This window comes from Bactrocera tryoni, chromosome 2 (assembly GCF_016617805.1).
Source record: "Bactrocera tryoni isolate S06 chromosome 2, CSIRO_BtryS06_freeze2, whole genome shotgun sequence".
NCBI classification, from domain to species: domain Eukaryota; kingdom Metazoa; phylum Arthropoda; class Insecta; order Diptera; family Tephritidae; genus Bactrocera; species Bactrocera tryoni.
The window spans coordinates 73,279,725-73,285,723 of record NC_052500.1 but is presented as its reverse complement, the minus strand read 5'-3'; the positions used below and the strand labels follow the sequence as shown (position 1 = coordinate 73,285,723).

At 32.3% G+C, this 5,999-nt stretch overlaps 1 long non-coding RNA gene across 1 annotated transcript; it reads right to left on the bottom strand.

Annotated features, from left to right (window-relative positions):
• Window positions 1–456: 456 nt before the first annotated feature.
• On the bottom strand, window positions 457–4,510 carry LOC120769043. The gene is made up of 2 exons (XR_005704820.1): window positions 3,912–4,510; window positions 457–545 (listed from the first exon to the last, which is right to left on the bottom strand). It is a non-coding gene; the product is annotated as an uncharacterized LOC120769043 (long non-coding RNA).
• Between the last annotated feature and the right edge of the window lie 1,489 nt (window positions 4,511–5,999).

Sequence of the window (5,999 nt, the reverse complement as noted above, 5' to 3'; positions counted from 1 at the left end):
TGGTGCTTTTTGTTGTTGTTATTTAGTTAAAATATATGAGGATGGAATTTCGTTATTTGCTATATACATACATATGTACGTATGTACATACATATATACATATGCTTAAGTATATATAGTATAAACTCCCTGCTGGAGTACTTTTCCTGTTCTTACTATCACTTTAATGCCTTTCCACCGTCATTTATTGTTGCTTTTATTCTTCCGTACTTAAATTTGTTTACTTTTCGCAAATATATTAACATATTGACCCTACTGCATCTATATGTATGTATATCCATTCTTCTCATAATTTCTATTTACTCAAACACTTACCCCAACTTTTGGGTGTACGTCCAAAGTAGGTGCCTTCCTTGCCATTGTAGATTAATTCCATGCAGGTCTGCTTCTCCTTCGGCTGAGGGAATTGGAATTCCGTTGTTATGGCATTACCATTCTTCTTTGTCGACATTTTTGTTTTTTTTTTGCACGCGTTTATTTGACTAACTACACGGACTGCGACGACTTGGTTAATACGATGAAATTTCGTTAGTTGTTGTTGTTATCTAGTAGCACGATTTGTAGTGTGAAAGGATATGCCAAAATTGGTTGTAACGTAGGTACATACGAGTACATACATACGTTTCCGATAAAAACGAAAGAAAGGAGAAATAAAAAAAAGAAGTTTGAGACTCATTTTGCTGTTGTTTTTGTTGTAAATTATTAATAAGCAATATTTTTTGGCAAGATATGCTTGAGACCAGTTTGTTAAAAATATTTACGTGCGAGAGTGCACATTTGAGTATGAAAACGATTGATAAAAAGAATAAAATAAAAAAGCAATAAAAAATAACTAACAACCAATATCAAAAATAAAAGAAAATATAATGCAATAAAAAAAAAATTATGCAAAATTTTAAACTGCTAGGTTTGACAAATTCTTTAGTTTCAAAGGTTATTTTAATTTCAGTCAAAGAAGTTATTGTGTTAATTAAAATTTTTTAAGGAAAATATTTAATATTTAATTTTAATATTAAATTTAATTAAATTTTATTTTTTTTATTAAAGTTTAAAATAAAACTTTTTAAATTTATAATTAAATTTTTTAATATAAAAAAATTTTTTAAAATATTTTACATGTAATTTTAATATTTGAAGTAACAATTTTAATTATTATTAAAAAGTGTATTTAATTTTTTATAAATTTATAATAAATTATTTTTTTCGTGAAAAAATATATAATAAGGAAGGAGGCTAAGTTCGGGTGTCACCGAACATTTTATACTCTCGCATGATAAAGTGATAATCGAGATTTCATTATACGTCATTTTACATATTTTTCAAATACCGTATTTTTGTAAAAGTTTTATCTCCGCTATCATCATTGGTTCTTAATGTATATACTCGTATTATACAGAAAAGGCATCAGATGGTATTCAAAATAGCGTTATATTGGAAGAAGGCGTGGTTGTAAACCGATTTCACCCATATTTCGTACATGTCATCGCGGGTTTAAGAAAATATTATATACCAAATTTCATTGAAATCGGTCTAGTAGTTCCTGAGATATGGTTTTTGGTCCATAAGTAGGCGGCGCCACGCCCATTTTCAATTTTTAAAAAAGGCCTGGGTGCAGCTTCCTTCTGCCATTTCTTCCGTAAAATTTAGTGTTTCTGACATTTTTTGTTAGTCGGTTAACGCACTTTTAGTGATTTTCAACATAACCTTTGTATGGGAGGTGGGCGTGGTTATTATCCGATTTCTTCCATTTTTGAACTGTATATGGAAATGCCTGAAGGAATCAACTCTAAAGAGTTTGATTGACATAGCTATAGTAGTTTCCGAGATATGTACAAACAAATTAGTAGGGGGCGGGGCCACGCCCACTTTTCCAAAAAATTACGTCCAAATATGCCCCTACCTAATGCGATCCTTTGTGCAAAATTTCACTTTAATATCTTTATTTATGGCTTAGTTATGACACTTTATAGGTTTTCGGTTTTCGCCATTTTGTGGACGTGGCAGTGGGCCGATTTTGCCTATCTTCGAACTTAACCTACTTATGGAGCCAAGAAATAGTATCAAGTTTCATCAAGATATTCCATCATGATACTCTGTTTTTACTCAAGTTACAGCTTGCAATGGACGGACAGACAGACATCCGGGTTTAACTCTACTCGTCACCCTGATCACTTTGGTATATATAACGCTATAATCTGACGGACAGACGGTCGGACGGACAGACGGACGGACGGACAGACATTAATTTTTTTATTGAGTCTTAAGACATCTGGAAAAGATTTCAACTCTACATACATTAAAAAGTATATAAATAATTAGTTTTTAACAAATATTAATTTTTTAAATTTATACTTGGTGTTTGCACACATAATTTTTTTTGCATCTAAAGACATCCCGAAAAATAACTGAATTTTTAAAGTTTAATAAAAAATCGCTGAATACAAGTTTTAACATAGTTTTCAATAATTTTTTCAATTTATAGTTAATTTTAATTATGAGACATGTTGTGATAAAATTTTACGAAAAAATTGTTGCACACAAATTTTAAGATTAATTACGATTAATTATTAAAATATATATATTTTTTAATTTTGTTTAATAACATTTGCTATTATTATTAAGCATAATAGTTTTTTTGATTTCTACAAATGCCAAATTTGTTTCTAAACCCAAAAAATGACCTTGAAAAAGTCACAAGAAATTAATAACTTTAAAAGCATATTCGTTTTTTTGTATGGCAAACAAAATTTCGCTTTTATTTTTTTTTTCGTCATAAACTTTTTCTAATATATTCTCTTTTAACACAAGTATTTGCTTTTCTTAAAAATTACTTTTTAGAAACACTTAGAAAATTATTGTCCATAAAAGAATAATAAACATTCTTTTTTTTATTATTTTTTCCAATATATTCAATTTCTAACAATAATTTATTAAATTTGAGTACAAACACGAATATATTCCAAAATTATTGTCCAGAAAAGCATAATAAATATACATATACATACATATAAATTTTTATATATATAAATTTTTTAATTTCGATTTATTGTTTTAGCAAAAAAAAATCACTCTATATATTGTTCATACATTTTCTTCCAATAAATTATTCTTTCACCAATGATTCGTTAAATTTAAAAATAAAATCAATTGTTTTACCAAAAAATTACTTCTTAAAAAATTAATATCTGTCCTAAAAAACATAATAAATATTTATATTTTTTTTATTAAAATATTTCAATTTTATTATAATAGTTATAATGTTTTTTTATTATTATACATATTATTTTTTTAATTGTTTTTTGTTTGCAAAAAAAAACATTTAAATTTTTATTTTTTCTGAAGTATTTTTCTTATATAATCTCTTTCCACTAATAATTTAATACATTTAAAAATTAAATATTTTATCTTTCCTAAAATAACTTTTTTTTTTTTTTTAACATTTACACTTTTTATTATTTTCCGTCAGCTGTTTTTCTATATATTTGCTTTCCACCAATAAGTCATTAAATTTGAATACAAACATTTGTGTTTTCCTCAACAATTTTGAATATGAAAGTGTTTTTGCAATTCAGCTAATTTTGCACTCTTCACAAGTCTGTTTTCATTCTTGCTTCTTCAACTGTTTTTAGGTAAATATTCAAGCACAATAATATCGAAACTGGGAATGAATAATAAAACCACTGGCACATAGGAACACAGAAAATGCACACAAACAAAACAAAATGCTAAAATTATAAAGAAAAAAACTTAAAAATGAATATCGGCACTCGCACACTTCTTTTGCGCTTTACAAAGTGGCAACTAAAGCAACATAATTTTCTCGCCACTTTTTGTTTAAGAAAAAGAAAATTGCTTATATTTTTTATATAACCATTTTCATAAATACGAAAACTTATTTTTAGCTTATTTACTTTTCTATTTCACGGTTATTGCAGCGAAATATAAAATCAAATTTGTATTGTCGGAGTGAAAATACAAATATGATTTCGTTGCTGCTACTTGTTGTTGTTGTAGTGGGTACTAAAATATTTTAGTTGCTTGTGAATGTTTTATTTATATTTATTTTATTCTTTATCGTCTGCGAGCTCGAGTGTTTCTGAGCTACCGCGCACACGTCTAACACGAACCGACAAAGATCACTGACTGAACCGACTGGTCGCGCGTATTATGCCCGTAAGTCCGTACAGCACAGTCGAAACGTATTGAATTGTTGAACTCAACGCCACTCAATGCGACTTCAAGCGTCTCGCTGGTACTCTGCTGTTCGCCTTTGTAGATTGCTGCTTCTAATGAACGCGCGCCGATGTCTAAGTACTTCGTATTGGGATTAAGGCGGCGCGAAGACGTTGTCTACACACAGCCGTATGAAATAGGTTCTAAACTGAATAGTTCCAATGAGGTGTGATAACTGATTGCTGCCTGATTTTCGGCATGCACTTACATAGGTGTGCTGATGACAATGTTCTAGCTGATTGGCAGTCTGTGCGTCGTGTAAGAGACCTGTTGTCCACCGCAGACCTAGACAATAGCGCAACAGACCGGAGACTATAAACTCTGTTGATGCGTTACGTCGCAGCTAATGATGTTTATTGGGAGCACAAGCGCCCACACTATGCGGTCCTATGTGATTGTGTGTGCAGCACTCAGACACATAGGTTAATGGCGGTGGAGACGCTATCGTCGGCGGCATCGGCGAAAGCAACAGCTGTTGTTACATTCAAAACAAAACTCGTATTTTTGTTGAACTCAACAACTCTCACCAATGCCCTGTTGGTGAATATTGTACTCAGCAGTTGCTGCTTTAACGTCAGCGCTGTCGCTACACAGATTACGGCAGCCTCTGCTCAATGGCTTCTTTGGGGCTTTGCGGTGGTACAGTGGGATTTTTGTGCCCAAAGATTGTTTTCAGTTTGGAATCCCCAAACCAATTTTGCTTTCGAAGAAGGTTTGCTGTTGATAAATAAAAAGTGTTTGATAAAAGAGAGGTGCCCTGAGTTTTATTTCGTTTTTAATCCATGAGACGATGAGGTTGCTAGTGAGGGCACTCTTTTTCCAGTTTTATCCGATCAGAAGCGAGTCGAATTTCCATCTCCCCTTGCATTGTGGTGTTGGTCCTATGTATAGCCACTGGGCTCTACAAGGTTAACAACCAGAACTTGTGCGGCTTTGAGATTATTTTAGCCCACTGTGAACACGAAGAGGTCCCTCGATCTAGTTGCTCTTTGCAAAGCCAATCTCGTCGCAAATGTTGGCGTTCCGACCGCACACTGTCCAATAGACGCACTCGGATTGCACCTCAATATTTTGTTGGACGCTATTTATCAAAACTGTTTGGAGGATGGTGAGGTGGAAGCATCTTGTTACTTTCTCCAAGTGGATTTGTATCAACCCTACGACCTAACCTGACCTAAAGTTTGTTCAATGGGCTTACTCGCGGTGTGATCGCGTTGTTGGACGCTATTTGTCAAAGCTGTATGAGAGAAGGCAAGATGAAATCATGTCGGCACTTTTTTCAATATTGCTCAGCTTTTGCCAGACTGAAATTGAAATATCTCATCAGACATATCTTCCAGCGAAGCGTTGGAATTATTATCCGCCTTAATACTTCTGTGATAAGCTCTAAACGCTTCGTCTGTTTATGAAGATCTGCTGACCCATTTTTAGAAGTTTTTGGGTAGCAAAAAGACCAAAGTTCACAGCTGTAAAAGTTAGATCTATCGGCACCTTTAGCGAGAGAATCCACATATGACCTAATGTAACCTAATAAAATCATGATTCTTCTCGTTACAAGTATTTGCTTTGCCATTGACATAACTCTTTCGACTTTTAGCAACCAGACTATAAATTCTGGGTTCTGAAAGTTAGTCTACTGGCACACAAAAATATTGAAAGAGCTCAGATAACGAAATATACTGTCGAAAAACAATCTTATGAGTTTGAATCGTGATGTGGTTGAAAATGAACCCAAAGGCTTACTTGGCCGCTTGTCCATCTCAGGT